The sequence below is a fragment of the Ochotona curzoniae genome, unplaced genomic scaffold (genome assembly GCF_017591425.1).
Source record: "Ochotona curzoniae isolate NIBS_2020 unplaced genomic scaffold, NIBS_Ocur_1.0 scaffold_4701, whole genome shotgun sequence".
Taxonomy (NCBI): domain Eukaryota; kingdom Metazoa; phylum Chordata; class Mammalia; order Lagomorpha; family Ochotonidae; genus Ochotona; species Ochotona curzoniae.
Genome location: NW_024467122.1, coordinates 23,198,045 through 23,224,160, shown reverse-complemented (window position 1 = coordinate 23,224,160; position 26,116 = coordinate 23,198,045).

Here is a 26,116-nt window from a genome sequence, read left to right as displayed (position 1 = left end):
CATTTCAAAGTCATGCATCCCAAGGCCTCTAGAAAACCCTCCTGAGCAGGAAAATGGGTCACAGGATAGGAAAATATTTACACCCCAAAGAAATAGAGAAAAAATTTACAATTGAAAATTTCCTAAAGTAAATTATCTAAAACAAGAAAGGTCATGAACATATCATCAGAGAAAGTTCCCCTTAATGTTTGTTCAAGCTGAGGAGAATATTAAGACTACTTAGCACAGAAGTCTAAAAGTGGTACATCCAGCATAGAATAAAAGCAATGATTACAATGTTTTTAAAGCCTTTAGTATATAATCCAAAAATTCATTCCGTTTGCTGACTCACACAAATCTATCAATTTAAACGTCACATAAATCTCTCACATAAAACTATTAGGATAAGAAATTTCCTTTGGTTCTACACCCGATCTTATGTTTTTTAGTATCTTTGATTCAGCTTTAATATTAATTTTTAATTTATATAGTCATTCAGAACTTTGGGAAAATATTGAAATAATAATGAAACAGAGTCCAAGTTCTCTATTGTTTTTGGAATACATAGTCCTTCACTGAACAAAGACTGATACAAGAATGTATCTCCATTTGTTTGTATTTGTCAAATATCTTCCAAAACCCAAATGTACAATGACTACCGTTTCACACATCCTAGTAAAGAGGGGAAAAGCAGAAATATCCAGATATTTTCACCATATTTTCTCTTGTTGATCATTTTCAGCATTTTAGCAATATCTTTATAATATAAACCTAAATTTTGCCATTTAATGCTTGTTGCATTTTCTCAACTTTGAGACTTATCTGCAAATGATCCATGGGAAAATGGAATATCCAAATGTAAAATAAAAGCCCTTATGTCCTGCTATAGCAGAAATTATCTCAACATAAGTAAAAGACTTAAATGTAAGACCTGAAGCCAAGAAATAAATAGGAGAAAATGAAGGCAGAGCACTTGCTCACCGTAGGCAACAAAATAGATTTTTTAAAAAGATCATATTAAACTAAACATGATTTAAAAAGAAAAAGAGGAGAAAAATAATGGAAGAAATCATTGGAGAAGAATTGAACTGACAGGAGATCAAACCCCAGAATATAGAAGGAATTTAAAATGTCTCCAACAAAATTACTTACAATGTGATTTTAGTGCACATTTTGACTGGATAGTTTGCCAAAGAAAAATAACAAATGACTAGCATGTGTTTGAAGAGAGGCACATATTCATTGGCCATGGGGCACATTACTGAAATCTGCACTGATAAACTATGCTTAAGTGTTTATCTAGGAAGACAAAATTCCAGGACATGAAAAAAGCCTCAGCCATTTTTAACTGGGGGCAAGGAACATCTTGGCAGTAATTGATACATTCATTATTTTGACTATGCTCTTGGCACCACAAATGTGTATGTATACCACATACACACATACATTTATGTATAGAAACATGTATCAATATGTAGCAAATTATTCCTTTTAACAATGTGTGATTTTATATGTCCTTTTTTTAAAGATTTATTTTTATTATTTATTTATTGGAAAGGTGGATATACAGAGAGGAGAGACAGAGAGGAAGATCTTCCGTCCGATGATTCACTCCCCAAGTGAGCTCAACGGCCTATACTATGCCAATCCGAAGCCAGGAGCCTCTTCCGGGTCTCCCACGCGGGTGCAGGGTCCCAAAGCTCTGGGCTGTCCTCGACTGACTTCTCGGGCCACAGACAGGGAGCTGGAATGGAAGTGGGGCTGCCAGGATAGAACTGGCGCCCATATGGGATCCTGGGGTGTGCAAGGCGAGGACCTTAACCACTTGTGCCACCACGCCGGGCCCTATATGTCCATTTTATATTGGTAAAATTGTCATTAAAATTCTAGGCCAGGACATAATTTAACTAAAAAACCTCTTAAGAAAAATAGCAAAATTCAGTTAATCTGTTAAGTACTGTATTTTTTGTCATTTTTCATTCACTATTTGCATTCCTTTGCATTGTTGCACTATTGTTACAAAGGAAGTATCTCAGAGTATGTTGAAAATGAAATAATCACAAAATAACCATTTTAGGGAACCAAAGTAACAGCAAAAACAAAGACCAGAGAAAGGGCAGTGCTGAATTGCGTCTTCGACATCATTTACCATTTCTCACACACTGTACCTGGTCACATTTCTGTATCAGAGAGATAGTTTTTCTCACCACATATTCTAGTCTTGATCCTTTTATTCTTACCAATATGTCTTGTGTATGTATGGCTATTTTTTTCCCCAAATGGAGCATTCATGAAATGTGTATTCTCCTTTTATAATTATTGATCCTATAATATGGATAAGATGCCTGTTTATCAAGATTGCTGTCATTAAGTAAGGCACATTTCTACATCGCTGAGGTAATTTTACATCTTTGCATCATCTGTTTGGACATAATCAGATGATGCTCTGTTGCCTTCCACTTTCAAGCCGTAACCATCAGCTGAACACTTGAAGTCCTCCATAGTTATGCTCCACTGCTTCTCGTTCTACACATGTCTGAGACCCCCTACCTTATGGAACTCACACTTCCCTAGGCATTTTGGTGTTTTCCAACCAGATACTTTCTTCATGCTGCCTTCCCTGCTTTTGTGTTGATAGTCTAATGCCTCTGATTTTGCCCGTCTCATAATGCTGTGTAATTTCTCCTCCTAACAGTTATATCTCTTTCTTATGAAAAGTGATGAGTTTGTCACTTATATGACCGATCACACCGATCAACTGTAACTTGCGTTACAGTTTTCCAACAACCATCCTATGACATTGTACCTGTAAAGTGGGCAAAATGACTTTAAATGGATAGTTCTGTGTTTACCAAACACTGTAGCACAGGTTATGTTCAATGTGATGTAGACAAAATTATCATTTGGTTAATTTCAAAGAATTCCATTTTTGTGATGAATCATAAAACATGCTACTCCAGTATTATCTTTTATTTCATTGTATCTTGCATGTGGCAGTGTCACATAGATTTTAAAGTCTACTTGCCTGAGGTATCTGGTACTATCCTTGTAAGATGAATATGCTAGTTAGGTCCCACGAAGCCGCCTCTTTGCTTATTATCAAGTTGACACGTGCAAGTAGATTCCCTGAGAATAGTTGAGGAAAATTAAATCATTGGCATGTGTTGAGGCCAAGAATGTTTGCAATATTCAAATATTTTTTGTATTTTTTAATATTCAGATGGGGTATGAAAAGCACAGATGCATGAATTCATGCCAATTATCAAATTTAAGCATTGTACATTTTCAAGAATGGTTTTATCTATACACTGAGTCTGTTCATTACGTCATGCTCTGGGAAAGATGAGTCATCTCCCAGTGGTCCAAGAAATACTACTTTTAAGGTTTTTGATATTGCCCAGGGAACAGTTAAATCCAGCAGATGAATACTTCCAGAAGCAAATAACTGACTGAATCAATTTCAGATATGAAGAAACCGAGCGATATATGACATATCTGTGAGGGAAAGCTCTTACACCTTCAGAGTCAGCCTTCAACCTTAGGATATTTTTCATGGGAAAGGGAAAAGCTAATGAGCATTTCACTGTCTCCTGAGCTTCGGCTTTTTCTTGAAATATCTACCATAGGAATCAAGGACTTTGAAAGTTCCTCTTTTAGATTGATGGCTACAGTGTCATAACCAACTATTTAATTTCTCTTAGTAATAATTAGCACCATTTAGAGACTTTTGGTTTTAAGACCATTTATTTTATTATAAAGTGGGGGTTGGCATACCTATAATGACCTTATGCATTTTGAAGGATGGGTGACAGAGAAAAATTGGAGTCAGACCGTTCACTTAATAGACTGCTAAGCTAATTCTATGACAGACTGGAAAAGCCACATTCATCTTCAAGATTTAAAATGAATCAAAAACCGTAGTCTTGAGATGAATAAAGATGCCAAAGGCAATTCCCATACAAGCATAAAATAGAATGGCCTTTAAACACATGAAAATACTAAAAGTGCAGTAATAAAATTCAGCTTAAAACTACTCTGTCATCTTTCGCACAAAAAGTAAAAATTCAAAAACTAGAAAACATGTTGAGATAGTAGTCAGGAAATAGGAATTGCATTGCCATTGAGCCTTCAGAAATACCACTATGGTGAAGTCCCCTGAAGTTTTGTGAGTTGGTCAGCGGACATCTAATTGAGACGTTTCATTAAAGCATTTAAATGCTTGTCACTTGTTTCTCGTGAGACCTCATCAAAACAATAGTAGCAATATGGTGAGGCAACATAACTTATAAACTATATATGTTTTATTTTATTTTACTTGAAAGGCAGAGGTAGCAGAAAGGGAAAGTTTCAATGCATTGATACACTTTGTTACATGGTTGGGAATTTAACCCTGGCTGGCCATTCTTTTGCCAGGAGTCAGGAACTTAACCCAGGTCTCCCATGCATATATGGCAGAAACCCAAGTCCCTGGATCCTCACCTGCTGCCTTGCAGTGAACACATTCACAATAAGTGATTTCAGAAGTAGAATCAGGACTGAAACCCAGGCTACAAGGTGACTGTTCCCAAATGTGTCACAACTGCTGCATCAAATGCCTGCCTCTTTCTAAATATGTCTGTTTTTAGTTCTTCTATGTACTTTGTTTTCTAGTCATCACTAAAATTATCTATCCATGCCTGCTTTTCATTAATACTGCTTTGAACCCAGAGATCTTATTTTTATTTGATTATCATCATTTTTTCTTGGCCTTGGTCTATAGTTATGAATCACAGTCACTGCTTCAGTTTTCCCTAGTGTTGTCTCCATTTTACTTGCTTTTCCAAATTCCTAGTTAATGTCTTCATATGATTTTTATAATACATACTCCATGTTAACATCTTTTGCATACTTTCAGATGGTTGTGTAGACTCTGATATACAAAACTGGTATAAAACGATTTTTTTTTTTTACAATCTATCTATACAACCAAACCAATATGAATAAAAAGGCAAGGTGGTAATAAAGCAATTATTTTCAGATCATGCAAACTATAAACATAGGACATTGATACATTATGTTAGCCTGCATGAGGTTAATAACTGATACATTATGGTAATTGCCCCCAACAAAGGTATTAACTGATACAGAAAAGAAATCATCACAGTTGTTATGGCTTCTGGATACAAAGTTACTGAGGTGAGGGATTTTATTCCCTATTCAAGGTCCATTCTACAGTTCATGTGTAAGAATGAACATTGAAGCCTTCCACCAGACAGGTCTCCCAAATCCGCTTGCTCCTTTTCTGATCCAGCTCTCTGCTAGTTGCTTTGGAAAGCAGCAGAAGATGGCCCAACTGCTTGGGCCTCTGCACCTATTTTGGAAACAGTATGATTTCCTGGCTCCTGGATTTGACCTATCCCAGCACTAGCCATGTCTCACATAAATGCATGTATGTGGATTTCAAAGTACTGAAAAAAAAATCACAGAATACTCTTCCAGCTGCTGGCTCACACCCCAAATGACAGCAACAGTGAGAATTTCTTCCAGGTCTCCTACATGGGTACCAGGTCGTAAAGCTTTGGGCAATACAGGCCATAATCAGGGAGCTGAATGGGAAGGGGATCAGTCAGGACAAGAACTGGCACCTGTATGGGATCCCAGTGCCTGCAGGAAAAGAATTAGCCAATTGAGTGATCACCCCAGGCCTTAAAAGAAACATATTTAAAGCAGGGAAGTTTTTCCCTCTCTTTACAGCAGGAGGAATTGGATGTTTTATTTTCATTTTTACATGTCCTCATGCTAGTTGACAGCCTTTCTTGATGGACTAGAAGTAGGGAATCAAGTTTAGGCTATAGAATTCTAAGACTGATCAACCAAAAATCAATCAATCAATCAATCAATCAATCAATCAACTTTAATTGGATGAAGAAAACTTTAGGACAGAGGTATAGGAGAAGAAATCAAGATTTGAGCTGATTTGTATTAAACTAGAGATGATCTTAGGCTTGTGGATTGTTAGCGGTCAGATAGTATGTGAATCTCGTATTCCAAACATAGGTCTGGAGTAGTTTTTAGGATTTGTAATGAACAGATTTTTAAGGTCACAAAAGGCTAAACAATATTTTTTTCTGTATTCATTGCAGATGCAAAGACAGAAGAATTGAAGCATGAGTACTTGGGAGCATAGCAAGGTAAGTTTATTGGTTAAGTGTGAATTAGGACTTGATGTTGTGAAGTGGTCTATGAAGAAGAAAAGGCCACATGAGTGTGCATGTTCTGTGAACTGAGGCAAATGGTTTCACAGGTTGATAGCTTCTCTGAATCCAACACTGCTGAAATGAACCGAGGTGAAGACCAGGAGACAAGCATTGAATTGATCGTTATGGACACACTGAACAGAAATGTTCTGTGGAATGCCTCTAGGGAAAGCCTGTGTAATAGACATTTAAAGAAAAAAAGACCAGAATGTTTTAAGATATTGGAAATAGACTACTCTTTCTCTGGGAACTACTGTAAGCAGGAGTGGAGATGTGGAACTCTAGCTAATCATACAATGGGAGCAAAATGATGCTTTAATATGGAAGAAATGACAGGAAGTTTATCTCCTGATAGGATTGATCTCAGAGAGAGCAGAAAGGAGCAGACATGCCAACAGGGAGGGAGGGATTGCTGAACATTGTCCTGGACGAGGTCAGAGTGCACAAGCGGGAAGTGGGTCATCATGGAAAAGGAAAGAGTGGACCCAGATATTGGTGCTGAGCTGGAATCACGATTGGGTCTTGGGATCTCCTGTGTATTCCCAGAATTGTTTGGTGAAAATGATAGTGGGAATTTCTCATTACGTCTATATCCTCATAATTGTTTGATAGCTGTGGTGGTAAGTCTTTCTGATTTCTGCTGTATTCTCAGAAAAGTTAGATTATTGGAAAAAAAGAGTGAAATGGGCAAAAGGTGAAGTTTAAAGAAAGTCCCTAAGGTAAGTCTATGAGGGCCTATCCAGTGCAATTTAAGTATGACTGTTTAGGCTTTAGACGCCTCTTTGAAAACATTGCTTTTGATTTTAATGTAGAAGCAATCATCATAATTGTGGTTTGTTTGTGTTTTCTGCTAAGAGGTTGTAGGTACAAAGTAGGGGTTGCATTTTGCCAAGCAGCTTAGTAAAATGAGGACAAGATTAGAATTGACAGTGTGTAAGGGAGACATTGCAATACATACTTGTGGGATTCAAACTGACTCAGAGGAATTGGAAGGTAATAAAATTGATGGATTGTAGTTACTGATGGTTAGGCCATCAGAAGGGAAAACTTTTAATGTAGCTTTAGAGATACTCAATATCTTTACAAAAGAGAACTCTGGAAGATAAACTACGTTACTAATTTATGCAGCAGGCTCATTGAACTCAACAGAGGGCTAAGAAATCATTCAGTGTTAGAACAGTTAACATTTCAGTTTTTTATAGATTTCAAAATAATAGCTAATTATAAACTACCATATTTATTACAGCTTAATAGTTTATCCTTCACTGCTTGTAACTGAATAATACATAATTTCCCAGCATTGGTTGAATCAACCAGAAGGGAAAAATTGTGCATGTCAGTTGAGCCTCACTGTACTGATGTTTTATTATTTTAAAAACTCATGTGAGTAATTTGTACATCTTCCTTGATAATCTCAGTTATATTTATATCCATTTTATTTTCAGAAGGTAGCAAAAGAAAAATGCTTTTAAACTTTATAAGCAAAGTTGCATTCGTGAATTTTTAGATCTGTTTTTTAAAAAAGGCTTTCTATCAAAATTGATGCCATTTTCATCCGTCAGGAGGATTCCTTTCTCTTGTATTAAACAAAAATAAAATGAAATTTTTTCTTTGGACCTAAATCTCTGGCATGTCTAGCATGGGACAGAACGTAGGGGAAAGTTCTTGTGATTTGGCATACATGTTTTGTTTTGCAGATCTAAAAAAATGATGATTCAAAACACTGAAGATAAACCAGCCTAAACCATGGCATAATTCTATAAATGTCAGACAGACTTGTTCTCAGGGAGGTGTTAACATTCTTAAACTCATTAACAGCCAATGTACTAAGGATTTTCAGGGTCTTTAATTTTGTCTTGGATATTGACTTTTTCTTCACTGGAAAAAAATTATTTTCCCTGAACATCACTGGCATTGTAATATCAAAATATGCCATTGTCTTTCATGGAAATTGACTTGTATAGAGACATACAGTGGTCTTACCAAGAAAGTAAGTCTCAGTAAAAAAAAAAATAATAGCACCACTTTAAATATGGTATCAAACTGCCGAATGATATCAAAGGTGGTTGAAAGCTAAAACAGTGATATTCACTTCCTCCCACCCTTCACCCTTACTTCATCCCTCTATCTTCCTTCCTCCTTGTCTCCCCTCTCTTCTTCCTTAGAATTTGTCTTGAATATGCTAACCTGTTACAGCTTCTAAGCCTTGTTCTGGATGCCTGTGAATTTCGCTGCTGGGGTGGTCATTTGGCTTAGCAGTTCAGACAGGCCCATCATGCATCACACTTCAGAGTGCCTTGGCTGGGACCTACCCCCCCTCCCTATTTCTGTTTGTAATCTCTTACCAGTATGAATCCTGGATGCCAACAGATGAACTCTAGAACTTGGGTCCCTGTCCCCACTACACTGAGTTCTAGTCCACTGGCTTTGGCCTGACCAGGTCCCACCCACTAGAAGGCCTTTGGGGCATGAAACACTGGCTATACGATAGATCTCTGCCTCTCTTTCAAATAAATAAATAAAATATTAATTAATTAATTAAAATATCCTGTCTCACCACATGTATCCTTATGTTGAACTTCCTTCCATTTAAAAATTGTTTTCTATTAAAATAAAAGCTTTGATTTCCATTCTGCCATGAACTTTTTGAAGTATCCTTGAATTCCACTACTCTTGATTCTCTTTCAGTCATTATTATTGTAATTCCATGAGCATACTGACAGTTGGATACATAATGAAATCACTATAATAATGTATATTTATTTAATGTACTCTTAATGCAATATCAATATATTTTTAAAGTTGTTATTCATTCGAGTGGCAGACAGACAGAAAGACATATCGATACTTAGACAGAAAGGTCCCATCTGATAGTTCACCCTCCAAGTGACAGCAACCTCCTGAGCTGGGATAGACCAAAGCCAAGGACTGGATCTCAGTTTGATTTGGTGAGGACTCTACATCTTGAGCCATTCCCTGCTGCCTTCCAGGTGCTGGAATCCAGAGCAGAGCTGGAACTTGAACCCAGGCTCTCTGATGTAGGATGTGGGATTTTCAGTTGGCATCTTAACAGCTAGACCTGCTGCCTGTTCCTGTTTAGCATATTTCTTTCAGTAGTATGTAGGTTCAGTCCCACCTAACAGACACATGTTGCACATCTGTATGTCAGGCCATGTGCCAGAACTTGGTCCCCCAGATATTAATAAATATGATCCAGTGAAGTTGTTATGTTTGTATTTCTGGGGAAGGTCATACATTACTTTTGTTTTATTTAGCTTTCTGCATATGTTTATTTTTCATAATTGATAAACCACTTTTAGTATTTTCATTTATGATAAAGATGTCTACTGATTCTACAAAATGGCATATTCTGATTAGGGAAAAGCATACAGTACTGATGTACATTTGAAAGAATAGAAAATGTCTTTTCTTGTATTCTACTGTCAAATGACATTTAGTTGGGTTTTATACCTCGAAAGACAGTCATATTAAATCCATGGCAATAGCATCATTTTTAATTTTACAGTCTATCATGCATTATCTTTTTGTGGCGATCATGTAGTCATAACTTGATGTAAATAATGACAAAGTGAGTCTTCCTTTCCAAACATTCATTTATAGTGTGCGTATTTTAATTATTAATTTTGTAATAATGGGTTTTTAATAATGGTCTATATTTTTATTTGCTTTGCTTTCTTTATGTTTTTTCCCTATATTTTCTTCCAAATTGGAATTTTTTGCCTACTTTTTTTCCTGTCTATTTTTTTCCCCATTGGGCTAATTTTCAAACATGGTAATAAAATGTCTTGCAGGGTTTTTTTTTCCATTCAAATTTTGATTCCAAAGTTTGTTCTCCACTACTACCACATTCTGGACTATTGTATTTAATAACATCTTGAAATCAGGCCAAGAATGCAACTGACACTGCAGTCTGTGTTGCTGGGTGTTCCCACAGCAATCATGTTCATTTGCTTGAGCTGTAGCCCCCACAGTGATGGTATTTAGCAATGGGTCATTGGCAAGTAATAGTATTTAGATGAGATCATAATGTTGAAGATAGGATCCTGCCCACTCCTTCAGTCCCTCTCTGTGCCTCTTCCTCCCTCTCCTTTCTCAATCTTCTATTTAAGGATGAAGTATGAACATGGCTCTCTGTAAGGTAGGAAGAAGGCCCTCAACAGGAAGCAAAGCTTGTATTGTGTAAGCCTCAAGAATTACAAACAAATAAATGCCTGTTGCATAAAGCCATCAAGTCTATCCTGGATTGGGTGGAATAGACTAGGCCGAGGAAGACAAACTATCAGCCACTAACAGTATCTTTTACATTCTGCATCAATTCTTTTTCCCTAAGAATCCCAATCTAGGTGTTGGATCATTAATTTATTTCTTTTGGGTTTTTGTGATTCTATTGCTTTTTAATTATTTGCTCATGCTTTGGAGTGATAATCTAATCTATATCATTATGCTTTGTATGCTATAATAACATCATGAGATTTTTGCCCTGAAGCTTACACTTAATGGGCACAACATAATATATCCTACCTCAGAGCCAGGAAACCAAGAGAGGTCTGCACTCCAGTGTGTGCTCAGTGGATTATTATGCATTCCTCTGAGGAAGGGAAACTAAGTGTCCTTGGCATATCGATGTCTTGCTGGGTCTCCTTCAGCAGTTGTACAAATGAGTATTGGATTGACTATTCTTTTGTGAGCCTCACAATCATCTAATCAATCCGCAAGGAGTTGCGGTGAGGTTTGATTGGTGTTAAATCTTAATTGAACGTCCTCTTTGTAACAAGTCATGTTTGAGATAAGGCAGCAGGCCTTCCTGTGCTATGGCGTCCTTACCATTTCTCCGAAGTGATTCAGTTCATTGAGAGATGTATTAGTGGGAAGAAGGCTTACCCTAAATCCTGATCTTTCTAGTGGCTTCCTCTTTAAGAAGTTACATGTATTGGAAATCCTGCCTTCTCCAGTTTTTATGCTGGCAATGTTAGGAGCCTGAGCTATCATTCTTTTGTACTTTGAAGTCAGTTCCGTAAATTCTGAGTGATAGGCTCCTGAAGGGATTTACTGAGGTCACACATGGTTGTTGAGTTTGTCCCCCACTCAGTTCTCACCTGGTTACTTCCATGAACGTGAAACGCACTGAAACTCTCCACGTACTTCTCTGGGAGTCATTCCTTTTATTGTATGATATCATAACTGTTTCAACATTGATGGTGTTTTTTTTTTCTTCTTCTTAACTATCTCCTTCTGGTTCATGTATTATAGGCATTTCTAGAAGCCTATCCTTTCATAGTCATATAATTTTAACACAAGAATAGAACTTTAAGAAATCACTTATTATATCTGACTATGATTCTACATTACCACAACGCTAACTCAAATATGCTTATTATTTTTAAAGGTGAGTAATCATTTCCACACTTGACATTATACTCTATGTTGTCCAACATTCTTCTCACGATGTTAAAGCAGTAGCCAGATGCTTTGCAAAATCACATTTCTCTTTTTCTACATTCACATTGAGTAGACAGATCTAGCACTTGTTCTTCTGTGAACCTTAAACATTGGCCTAAAAATGAAAACACAAAAACTTGAGCTGATTCTTTTTGATGGATGCATGCTCTGCTGGACTGTGCTTTTATCTGAATATCTGAACCCTGGAATCTGGGTTACACATGGTCTGCACTGAGCCTGTATCCATTTCTCCTTTGACTATATAAGCCACTCCATAGAATACACAAACAACATCTTTTATGCTTGACAGAGTAACTCTGTTCTTTGAAAGAAATGTATTCTCATGTAGTTTCACTTTTATTACCTGTCTATTATTTTCCCTTTATTTTTGACAGTCTTTACATAGTTAATTAGGGCAAAAGGTTCAAGGGCTACAGGAAAGTGGGTAAGACTATTATTTCCACATTTTTTTTTCCTGTACCTGGGGTAATGGGGGAGGTAAAGGGAGAAGCCCCACCCAGTCTCCCACCAATCCCAGGTCCCTGATGTGGGGCGTGTTCCAAGGGTCTTGCTCAAGTGGTTTTGATAGTTTAACAGTTTTGAATTGCTGCCAGTCTCGCCATTCCAAGCACTATGAGGTTGCTGAAAGATCCACTGATTGACATAGTCCATCTTAGAGTCTCTGCCTTGTTTTTCACTGCAACATATGGCTGGGGTAGTTGATTGATTTGTTCTGTTCCCTGTCTTTTCATGGTTATTGTTCGGAGTCTGGCAGTTCAATTGGGGAGATTCCCAAAGAAACTTTGTCTGAGGTGATCCCAGACCAGATTCTTGTGTGTACTTGGCAAGTACAGGGCCCAGTACAGTCTATCGCCCCAATCAGCTAGTGGTTGCAATTGCTGGGTCAGTTCTGTTTCCAGTCCTGTCTTTCACCTAGTTACTTTTATAAATATTTTGCTAATAAGAACATGAGTTTCTTTTACATTTTGCACCTACTTCATTTACTCAGATCATCTAGCATATTTTGGGGATCTGATGAAATCAGTCATGCTTGGATGACAATACAAACCCTAACTTCAGAAACTTATAAAATATGGTATAGGCAGATATGAAAAATTCCAATATCTAATAAATATTTTCATTGAACACGTCTTTTAGTTTTCAAATATAATTTGTTAGACTAATATATTTAAATTTTTTGCATTTGGACAAATGTTTCTATTTTTATTGGTTTTCATTTCCTTGCTTGCGTTTTAATGTTCAATTATGTATCATCACATTTTTTACTTGAAAATAGTGCATCACCATCTTCTGAAAAACATGTATATTCTCATTCAACTTTTACAAAAATGATTTTTGAAGTTACTTTAAAAATCATTCATCCAATAAGTTTCATTGTTTGTGATCTATTTTATATTTAATTATAGTAATACTGGCTTAATGAAACTCACTTTTCATTGTTGATTCAATTTAATGTTCCATTTAACCTTGAAATAATGTGAGTTAATTTTGGAAGTATCTATTTTAGAAAATATAGCTTATGATTTCTTCCATTTGAATGGAATGCCATATTAAACAAGTAGAATTCACAATATACAGTAAATTTTTGAAGAAAAAAAAGCGTACCATCAATAACTTTAACAAGTTCTTCTGAAGATTATTTTTCCTGATGGTTTAATGAAGTACCACACAAAAATGTTCATTAGAACAGGCTCATCTTAGGAGTAATGTCATCTCTGCTATATTTTATCTTCCCAGCAAGAATCAAAATATCACATTTATTCATGCCTTTACATTCTATTTTTTCTTCTGGAGTTCTATATTTGACTTTAAAATAAACAGCCTATCTCCAGTTAAATCAGTTTCAGATCAATCACATTGAAATTGCAAGAAAGTTCCTTTTTGTCATGTCAGTCTGCATGTTGCATGTTGCTTGCCAACATTTATGCGAATGACTTTTAACGTTTGATTGCATGTTCCTGAACGCCTTATTATTCATTGTTAGTGCTTTCCCCTATGTTGGCTTTATGTTTCTATCAACTGTACAAGATTTCAGTTAATGAACATATTTAAAATTAATAACAAAGTTATAATCAAGAATGTTTCTTGGATGCTTATTTTTAAGTGATAGTGAATTCAAACCAATATACCATAAACAGAAATAAGTTCAGGAATAAAACAAAACTTCACTTCTCATTGAGATTTGTTATACATTTCTTTCCTAGTATCTCCTTCCTATATATATTTTTTTATCGTCCAGGTTAAAATTATTAAAAACTCCTTGTCATGTCCTAGTTCACATACCATATGGCAAATCATATCGTAAATCTTAGCAATTCTTTCTTGTGAGTATTCTTAATAACTACTTTTATTGGCCATGTTCTCATTTAGAGTGTACGGCAATTAATTCTGAACCATATTCTATTCTCAACTAGTCTAGACAGATGATTGGGCCATCCCACTGTCACTTCACATCTGTTTTTCAGGTTTATTTATTTATTTTCAGGTTTATTTATTTTTTTTCCCTTCTATTTTATTTTTGACTTTTATGGTACAATTCCATAGGCTCTGGGATTTTCATTACCTGCTCCTCATATTCCTTCCCCCTAACTTATTCCCTTCATATTATTTCAATAGTATAGTACTTCATAAGCAGTCATAAGTCCATCATTCTGTTATTTAAGTGTGTCCTGACATTGCTGGTACAGACAATGGCAGACAGCCCAGCATCCTATTTTTAAGATATATCCATCAGTTTCAGTGGGAGCTGATCTTTGATTTGGAAGTAGAGATGCGTACTGCATTGTATCTGCACAACTGGATATGATAGTCTCTCTTATGCAGTTCTCTCTTATGAAGCTTCTTGGAGAAAATTATGCTACTGTGTGATCTATGAATCAGTGAGGAATTTAATAAGAGAAAAAATATTTTAAACAAAAATACGCAATATCAAACCCATGGGTTGCAGCAAAAACAGTAATGGAATGGTTATTGATCTTATAACTTGCATTAACTGTTTCTTATATCAGAGAGAACATATGCTATTGTCCTTTTGGGATGGACTTATTTTACTGAGCATAATGATCTCTAATTGGGTCCATTTGGTTGTGAATTGAGTAAGCCCATTCTTTTTAAAGGTTGAGTAGTATTCCATGGACTAGATTTACCACATTTTCTTCAGCCGCTCCTCTTTGGATGCACATCTGGGTTGTTTCTACATCGTTACTATTGTAGATTGTGCTGCTGTAAATATAAAATTACAGATCCATTTCTCATATGCAGATTTCATTTTCTTTGAATATATTCCTAGGTGTGAAATACTTGGTTAATATGGCAAGTTTATTTGCAGTTCCCTAAGCATTCTCCATAGTGATTTTACAGTGGTTGTACTAGCCTACACACCAGCAGCGAAAGAGGGTACCTTTCTCCTAACATCCACACCACCAAGTGTCATTAGTAGAGTTCTGAAGGTTGGCCAACTTCACCAGAGTTAGGCGGTACCTCAATGAGGTTTTCATTTGTATCTCCCTGATGGCTAGGAAGCTATGGCTATGGCTATGTCTGTTAGGCACTTAACAGGTTTATTTATTTATTTATGTAAAAGACAGAGTTATGAGAGAGAGTGCTTTTATCTCCGAGTTCACTCCCAAAAAGGCCCCATTGGCTGGGGATAAACCAAGTCAGAGCCAGGAGCCAGGAGCCAAGAGTTTCTTCTGGGTTTCCCACATGGGTGGCAGAGACCCTGGAACTTGGGGTATTTTCTGCTACTGCCTAAGGCATATTATCAGGGAGTTGTATAGGAAGTAGAGCAACCAGAACTTGAACCATTATGGTCCATTATGGATGCCAGCACTACAGACTGAGGTTTAGACTATGGTACCACAGCAGTAGACCCCTCTTCACATCTTCTGTGTTCTAAAGTGTTTAAATGAGTCTTCATTCATTTCTAGCTTTTGTTTAGACTTTCCTGCCTGGGGATTTTCAAAATACCTCGTCCAATAGTCATCTCAACCTTTTTCTCCCAGTGGTACTACTTCACATTACTGAGCTACAGTCACATTTAATCACTGCCCTTTCCCACGCATGAATTTTGAACCAAAACTTAAACAGAGTCCTTGAGAATTCCAGAGAGCTATTGATGTCTTTACAGCTCTTGCAGACTGTCCTGCAAGCTCTGCTACAGTAACCAATGAACGGTTGTAGGAGATGATTTTGAAAACTGTTTAGCAGACATTGCTTTTCATATTATCCTTCAAAAACTGCCCCAAACTAGATTCTTCTATTGTTAAGAAAAAGCTTGCATAAATCATAGCGAATATGCAATAGCAATGAAAATATGTCCTCATGGAACAGGAAACTGTTTTTCAAGTAAGTAGATCCTAAAACAGAATTCCATCAGACTCACCACATTATCAGAAAGGGTCGAATTCCTTTTAAACATTTGAAATGCTTTTCTTAACTTTAATTATTGTTAATAAGCATTATTGGTACATAGTAATGAAAAGTTATTTTCTGCCTATTGTATTAAAAGTACTGCTTAAAGTCACTTGGGTATGCACAAGTATTCCAAGAAGAAGGAACAACAAAAGAAAATTTTCTTCATCCAGTGTTAAAGCATCCCATAATCCGGCAAGCTAGAAAATTGTCACGACATTTTAGCAATTTTCTTAGCCAACTACGGAAACTAGTTACCCATGTGAAAAAAATATTCTTCTCAGTGTAGAACTAAATCCTTTCCTTTCAAACTTGCTTCTCTAAAACACCAAACTTATTATTTTACTTTCCTTTCCAAAGATAAGCCTGCCCTATGATCTACATCCTGATAAATTTGTTGTAAGAAAATCTGCCTTCATTGAAACAATGATTGTTCTCACTGGTCCAGAGTAAAGCTACAGATGTTACTACAAGTGAATTCAATTTTGTGGTGCTTTATCTTAACAAAAGCTATTTTCAGAAAGAAAAATTATTTATATGTAAAATGTATTGTATTCATAAAACATTGCACAAAGGAGTTAGTGTGGGTTAAGAAAATTTTAAGAATTGAATAGATTGATACAAAATTAAGACCTAACAGCTAAGAAAATTGGCATAGGTATAAAAATGAAAAGAAGAGCTTTTCAAGTGTGACACATGACAGAATTCCCTTTCTATATCAGAATTCTCCAACTTAGAGTGTCCATCCAGGTAAATTGATCATAAGTGAATCTTACTATGAAGGGAGATTCTGACTTAGAGAGATGCTATTCCCATCATCCTTCACTGTGGGTACCACATTAATGTTGTATTTCGGTATTGGTCTTTCCCTGTGTCACATTTGCTTTTCCTTTAGTCTGGCCTCCTATTATTCCAAATAAAATTTCCTTTCCCAAGTTTTTCTTGGGCTCTGCTTTCAAAGGAAACCCCAACCAAGATGTTCTCACATGATCAAGTATTTCAATCTATTAAATAATTTATTTCTTTGGGCAATGAAGTAATTTAAAAAAAAAATCCCTGCCATTTACCTTTTACTAAGCAGCTTTCTACTTAGATGTAATTTTTATATCTTCACCATCCATATGGTTTAAGTGGTTTTTTGTGTTACCAGGTTTTTAAAAACTCATCTGTTTCAACAATTACATATCTATATTTCCTTTGGACTTGTTCATTGTGTTCCACATTTTAATCCAAGTATTTATCTGAAATGAATTGATAGGCTAGTAGGTATCTCCAACTTAGCATTTCTAAGCATCCAATAGCCATCTCACACCTACTCTTTCCACAAGTTTTTCAAATTAGATACAAGGCTACTCTGTTATTCCAATTATAGGCTCAAAGCTTGTAAAATCTTGAGATGCCTTGCTTTCTTTCACAGCCCACATCTAACAAATCAACAGAGTTTCAAATTGCAATCCCAATATTTAGCCATCTATTACTCCCTTTACTTCTGGCAGCCAGAATATTTCCAGCAACATCCCAGTTGGTCTACCGTCTCCACACTTGTACTCCTCAAGTATCTTCTTTAAAAAAATACTGGGAAGGACGATTAGACACAAGAACCATGACAACACTCTGTTATTCAACACCTTGCTATGTAGCTTACTATGACACTCTGAGAAAATCCTCATAACATCCTATGAAACTTCAGGAAAATTTGATATTTTTTTCTTCTGTTGCTATCACCTTGGTCACTATACACCAATCTCTTTGCTATCTTTAAATATGATGATTCACTCAGGTTCCACAAAGTTCAAAGTTAACTAGCTGTAGGTTTCTGTCCAAGCTACCTTATCAGAGAGGCCAATTACGAATGCCAAGTGTAACGGCTTCTTGGCGGTCCTTTAACTTCGTCACTAAAGTTGATGGACTTGTAGCTACTTGGTATATGAATCTTATTGCTTGTTTAGAGTTCTATTGTCTTTCTTTCAAAATATATGCTTTCTTAAATTATAAGTTTCTTTCTTAAATTATAAACTTAATGTGGGAAAGAGATTTTTGAGATTTTTATTTTTTACTTGTGCAAGACCTACAAATGGCTTAATATGTAGTAAGCTAATACATTTGAAGAAAAGAAAATACATAGGAAAAGTCTGGGTTCATTTCCTGTGACTGAGTCAGCCAGTGAGGAGACGAGGTTCTTTTCCTCGGACTTTGCAACAAAAATGAAAGAAAAACAATAGAAACAGAAATTCTTCCACTCCTGCTGCCCCAGGATACACGGCGATATATTGTAGCCCTTTACTGCTGTAACAATTGAGTTGAAAATATGATTGTGTTCTTCAGGAACACATACACAATTCATTGTCACCCCTTAAAAGAAAAGAGAGGCTTGTGAAAAGTTACACAAATTTGAAAATGAGAAAATGATTGTTTCTGGGCCCAAATAGATCAGTTAGGTGAAAAATAGCCTCAAAATTATAATTAAAGTATATACAACAATATTTTATATTACTTATTCTTGAAATTGCATCTATGGCACAGATACGATGTTTTTAAGTTATATTATCTTTGATAGTTCTTGAATTTTTATAAATATATCTTTTGTAATTCATCTAAATTAGAAATTGATCACTGATCAATAGATATGAAAAACAAAGTCTAGGAGCCCATGCCAAGTGAATGTATTAGAGAACCTGTTATCCATTGTAATTCAAAGATAACTTTTTTATAGTATCTCTATTCAAAATGCTCGAATCTACCTATTGAATCATTATGAAAACTACATTAAAATTCATCCATCTTTTTTATTACAATTCTATAGTGTTTCCAAAATCAGGGAAATTTAATAAATCTTTGCAGGATTTAATAAAAGAACAGAAGATTTATATATCTAATAAAAAATTCATTCTGTTCTGATGGTTTTATTTAATTTGTTTCCATATATCTTCTTACCACCCATTAGTTTCTCAAAGTATGAAGTGTAGAAATCTTTTCTAAAATGATTTTCATAGGACAAATGTATAGATTTTTCAAATATTCCTTTGTGTCTATCATTTTCAAATATGGGAGTTTCTACTGTGAACAATCAAACAGCAACCAAGGAAGGCTTACTAACTGGCTGTTGTGGTTGCATCAATGTAGCAATTTTAACACTTCTTCATGATTCATACAGATTTTCCTTTCAAGGGTTTCGGGTACCAAAAGATAATTGAAATACATAATTTCACAATTTATTTGAAATTCATTTCAGTAGCTAAACTATAGAATTGAAGCTTTTGCTTCTTTTTGATATTAAATGCCAGAACTACCTTACTGATTAATATTTCATAGCGACCCAAATTAGATTGTAATCCTTTGTCCCTCAAAGTCAGATAAGTGTAGATCAAAGTTAGCAGCTCTTTTAAGAATTTATAGCTCGTTAATTGAGAATTAAGAACAATTAAAAAGGAATCTGTAAGGTTGCACACTTGATGATTGGATTATGGCTGTTCTCAGTATAAGCAACTGAGCATTTGAATAATGGAGGTGGCCTGGTTTCCTGATTGTAATATTGATGACACTGGTGATTTCATTCAACATAGTAGCCAAAAAGAGTTTTTAAAGTTCTATAGTACGGGTCCCACATGATGGCATATCAGCTAAGGTCCTGCCTTGAACGCACTGGGATCCCATATGGGCACCAAAGACCTTCCTCTCTGTCTCTCCTCCTCTCTGTATATCTGCCTCTCCAATTAAAAAAAAAAATGTTTTTTTTAAAGTGCTATCATACACAAAATAAATGAGATGTCAACACTAGTGAGCTAGTTTTTCTGTTAATGTGATTTTTAAACTTTTTATTAGAACAGAATTTCATGTATTTATTTCATTGATCCAATTGTAAGAAAAAAATCATCATTCATCCCCCCGCCCCCCTACTCTCCTTCCTCTGTATTTTCCTTTTTGCGATAACAGACTTTCAGTTTACTGTATAATCACAGGCTTAGTGCAGCACTGACAAGCTTGCTGAATGCCCGTCAGTACTCCTGTGCTTACTGGAGCATGCTCTATGCAATATATGCCTCAGCGCTCCAATTGGAAACCTTTTATCCCAGTCTCTCTTTGCAGTTGACCAGTTCTGTAGCTGAGGGCAAATCACTTAACCCTCAGGCTTGTGTGGGGAGTAGGGGGTGGGATTGCCAGGGAGAGAACCATTTTCCTGTTTTTAAAAATATCAAAAGCTTTGAACAAGGAACTCTGTTCAGGTTTAGTGGTGATTCATGGGGTTAGATCAAAGCAATAAGTTTACCCAGCAGAAAGGGGAGCCTTCAGTTCAAAATAACCCATTATATACTTTATGAGCAAGCGAGAGAAAGGAACTCCTGGCTCCAGTGATCAAAAAATGTCGAAGAAACGAAATAATAATTATCCTGTCTTGACCAGTATAAGCTGTGTGCATAACTTGAAGTGTCACACTGCAGATCATAAATATGAATTACTTTCATTCTAGAATGTAAGACTAACTTAAAAGTGCTACACATGATTTTTCTCACAAATACATAATTTCCATATTATTGCTAACAAGAGTACTTTATAGTCTGAGCTCAAATTATGATAGGACAATTGGACTTCTCAAAATTATAAATATTTGAAACAAATCCCTATCACTCATAAATGAATATATATTTAAATAAGTTGTTGAGTTTCTTTAATCACTTCTAACATTTGCATGGTATCATAATGATAAACAAGGTTACGACAAAAACAAAGTAGTTGAAATATGTAGCAGTTTATCCCCTGAAAATAGCTGAGGCTCTTTCAAAAACAGTGAAGTTTATCTGATTTAGTTAGATATTTTTTGTAGTTGTTAAAGAAGAATACTTTTGGGAACTGGTAATGTTTCCTAATATTTGTTTCCATCTTGGTTCAACATTTAACCTAAGTCACAATTGATGCGTCAACTCCTCCTGGGTTATCACTGCATACGCAACAGTCTGTAAGTATGGCCCAACTTCAGGATAAGATTACAATATTTAGACTTTTCATAGCACTTGGATCAACAAAAATCTTCTAACAACTATAAAAGCATTTCCATCACTATGTCATGATATTCCTATCACCAGTGGTTGTAAAAAGAAAAGATATATGGAACTTTTAAAAATGCAACATGCCAAGAATAGAATCACACATTTTCAAACTTTCTTTTGAATTTTGATTATGACAGAAAATAAATGCAGATCAGAGACCTAGATGGATGAAGAGGTTGGCAGAATGTTAAGGAAAACTTGCCTATTAGAGTTTATTAGTGTTTACATGTTATACATCGGCCTAGATTTACATTCGTCTTTTGTTTTAATATCCTTTCATGAGTAAATATTTTAATTGTTAATATTGTACTATATTAAAATGCACAAATATATCATTACATTAGTGTCATCCTGTAGTGGGATTTTTTTCTCATTTTTGTTTTAAAAATATTAGTGTACATAAACATAATAGGCAAAACATCCCTGGCCTTATGCAACATACAGTTTCAAAGGACCAAGGAGCAGAAAATTAACCAAGATGGACCCAACATTTCCCTGAGCTTGACAACATTTAGGCAGAGTTCTTTTCTCTGGTGTTGACTGCCTGTTCTTCTAATAGTTTAGGAACTTCACCACAGCTTCCCCTCTTTTATCTTACAGCATTTAGTAGAATTGCCGTTCTACATCTCTTCCTTCTCAGAGTCTGTTGCAGATTTTGCAATGCTTGATTGTCATTGAGATGTCCTCCTTTCCATTTTGAAATGCAGTTGTCAAGGAAAAAAATTCTGTTCCTATTTCCTACTCTCTCATCTAGGATGGTTAAAAGGATAAACACATGTCCTGTTGAGCATTATGTTTTCCAGGCCTTTGTTTCAAAAGAAAAGAGTTTAGGGCTTGTTTTGGTCTCTGTTCTTTATTACACAGCCTTGGACAACACCTTTTTTTCTTACTTGGTATGATGGTTTCCTTAACCAAACTACACAGAGGACAATTGAAGCAGGACCATGAGCCCTACAAGAGTGTATGCTTCTGCAAATGTCACTGGACGATGGGCACAAACTTCGAGGCAAAGGGAACACTTGAACAAACACTTGACAAAGATTTGAAGAGAGCAAGCATGTGGAAGGAAAATATCTGATTAAATATGTGGATGGAAGTGTGGGAGGTGAACAGTGTGATCCCAGGAAAGTGGCAAAGGCAAGGAAAAACGGGAGAAAATCAGAGAGATCACAGAAGCAGGTGCCACAGCATCTTGTAGTCCATTGTAAGGACTTTTACCCCAGAATAGAGAAGAACTTAAGAACTTCGAAAAGGGACAAATCTTGATATGAATGGTTTAAAAGAGCCATTACTCTGTCAAAAGTAGAAAGTTGTGTGTGTGCTTTTGTCCTAGAGGTTAAGACATCTTTTGGATGCCCAAAGTTCATATCAAAATTTGAGTCCCAGCACCAGCACCAGCTCATTATTCTAGCTGCTTGCTAATACAGACCAAGGTTAGCAGTAAGTGATGGCTTGCATGATGTCTGTCTCACAGATGAGAGTTCTCCATTATTGAGTCTCCAGCTCCTGGCTTTGACCTAGGTTGGCTCTTGCAGGTGTTGGAGAGCAACCAAGTGGATAAAAGGTTACTTTGATTTTCTGTTCCCACATCTCTGCCTGTTTCTCTGCCATTCAATCAAGTTTTTTTTTAAGACATCGAGAGATAATGGCTTAAAAATGGGATAAGTTAGAAATTGATTGCAACAACTTCAGTGGGTAGTGGGAGAACTGAAGAGAGGTCGAATCCTGCATGGATTTGGAGTGTATATTGCAGATACACTTCCTAACAGATTGAGTCATGAGAATAAGACAGTAGTGAAGTGTAGAATGAAGTATGTTGCTTTATTATTTGTTTTTTTTTTCTGGGTTTTTTGTTTTGTATTTTATTTTGTTTTGTTTGAGAAGCAACACAAGCTCTCATCTTCTAGTTTATTCCCAAAAAATCTACAGTGCCAACCCTGGACCAGGTTGAAACTGGGAACTGCAAATTCAATGCAGGTATCCCATGTAAGCAGCCATTAAACCTGCCTTGGGAACCAGAGCCAAGAGTGAACCCCTGGTATCTGAATGTGTGACATGGGTTTCCTAACCTGTCTCTTAACCACTCAGGCAGGTGCCTGCACCTACCTGATGCATCATTTTTGTTTGTTCCTGCTTGAAACATGAGTTTCTATTATCTAATCTGGTGAGCTTGGGGAGGTGATTCAGTTCAGCTTATTAAGTTAAAGTATCTTTTTCTCAGTGCCAGAAAGCACACAACCTGAATGAGAGGAGCATTACTATAAAAAAATAGGGACAGGAGAGCCAAGCATTTCTACATGAAAAATCCCCAATCCTGTGCATAGCATATTATAAAACCTTAAAATGTTGAAATGGCATGATGTACACCTGAGGGCTTTATCAGACCCAGCATTACCTTACATTCTCTGAAATTAAATTTATAAGTATTCTAATCTATCTAAATGATAAAGTATGTAGCTCTCACTAGCCTTTAAACAAAAACATTAATGAACTCATGTTTGATCATAGCATTAAATAAATGAAAACTTTATCGGTTACAAAAATTTAAGATTCAAAAAGAATACTTATTGATGACAATCAAAGGAGCTCTTGGTTTTATGTATCCCTAGTAATTTAAAAATATTTAAGTTTGCTGAAAGAAACAGTAGTTTCTATAAATTGACTTTGTAGTACTTTTGATGTTAGATTAATTTTTGTTCAATTTTTATTATAAAGCCATAATGCATAAAGGGCATGCTATGAGATAAAAAATCTATAATAATTTTAAGAAAATGTTTTCTTGTTCAGAATGGACTTTATGTAGTCTTTGAAGTTTAGAAAATTTAAAAATGAGGTAATATCAATGTATATTTTGATGGGATTAAATGACAAAAGTTTTGGCATAATTATGTTTCATTCTCTAGAAACAAAAAAATGACCATCATTTGGTTTATATTTTACCCAAATTTTTGTGTCACTTTTGTTTTTGTTTTGGTTTTTAACCTCTGATTGCTTCTCCTATATCACAAAGCTCTCTGGCTTTCTGTTTCTCGTCAACATAAAATGCTGTACTCTGATGCTGACCCTTTGTGATTAGCATACTGCACTCTATTCCTGGACAACGCCATCTTTGACTGGACCCTCACTATCAACTATACACATCAATCCTACCAGCCCACAGCTCTCTCTAACTTTGGATAATGGCAGAACCTCATATGTAACTCATATGTAACCTCATATGTAACTCATATGTAACCTCATATGTAACTCATATGTAACCTCATATGTAACTCATATATAACCTCATATGTAACTTTTATATTTCCTAGATGAAGTCAGCTTCATTATAGTTCACAGCATATTTTCAGTAATGACTTAGGAAAACTGGTGTGTTTTTCTCAAGTGTGTGTGTGTGTGTGTGTGTGTGTGTGTGTGTGTGTGTGTGTGATTCTGCCTTCATTACTTGCCCGTCAGCTACATAGTTCCAGGTCTATTTAATTCAGTGTGCTGCAGTGTCCTTCAGCATGCTAGGCATATTTTTGACACTCAGTTTTGTTTGCTGATTGTTGGACTGAATCTGCAGGTATATAATTGAATACATACAACCATTTGCAAATATCAACCATAAAAATCCCAAAGGTCCCAGAGGCATAAATTTAGAGACCAAATATTATGTACAATTTTTGGTCTCTATAGTCACTTAGACTCATAGCTTATACACTTATTTTGATGTAAAAAAAAAAAGTACGCCTGAAACTTCTAGAAGTTATGGCAAAAACTAGATCTTAGGATAAACTTAGTTTCCATGGGGGAAGCAATATTAAGTATTTATTCACTGATTTGGGTTTTGTAAGTACTTTAGAGCAGTGAAATGGTTGCCATTGCCCTAGTGTGAATTAACTCTTTCTGAAAATTTTTGAATGCTGCATGATTTGATAGATTGTATACATGGTATATATTTTTTATCTAAGTTTAATTCATTGATCTTTTCAATACTTAACATAGCTTTATTGTGAAAATATCCAAAATTCTACTTCTACAGTCATCTTAATGAACAATGGAACCTCCGAATTTTTTACACTTACGTGGTTCTTAGTACCTGTTAACACTCTCTCATCCTTCCATCCTCATTCCCTCCTCAGCCTCTGTTAACCATCATTACAACTTCTGCAAGATCATTTTGTTTTGGGTCCCTGCATGGTAGCATAGTGGTTAAGGTCCTTGCCTTTCACGCACCTGGGATCCCATATGGTCACCGGTTCTAATCCTGGCAGCCCCACTACCCATGCCACTCCCTGCTTGTGTCCTGGGAGGGCAGTTGAGGATGGCCCAGAGCTTTGGGACCCTGCACCTGTGTGGGAGACCTGGAGGAAGTTCCAGGCTCCTGGCTTCGGATCGGCACAGCACTGGCCATTGCGGCTCACTTGGGGAGTGAATCATTGGACGGAAGATCTTCCTCCTTGTCTCTCCTACACTCTGTATATCCACCTTTCCAATAAATTAAAATCTTTAAAAGAAAGGACCATTTTGTTTTAAAGAAAATATTTGAGTATTTGAGAGGCAGAGCAATAAAGGGAGGAGAAACAGAGAGAAAGAAAAAGAAAGAGAGAGAGAGAGATGTTCTCTGCACTGATCAAGCCCCAAATGGGTGCTAGAATCAGATCTGGGCCATGTGGAAGCCAGGAGCCAGGAATTCCCTCCTAGTCTCCTCCATGGGTAGCAGGGACTCAGATTCTTGGGCCATTCTTGGTTGATAACCCACGCACATAACAGGGCAGTAAATTGGAAGCTGCTGAGCTGGAACTCAAACAGGTAGTCTGCTATGGGATGTAGGTGTCACCAATGACAGCTTGACCAGTTGTGCCGCAAAGCCACCCCCACCCTATTTTTTTTTTTTTTTGGTAAATATTAACGTGTTACACTTGAATGACAGGATTAGCATGTATTTACCATATTCTTGAAAGGTTATCAGGGAACCATACA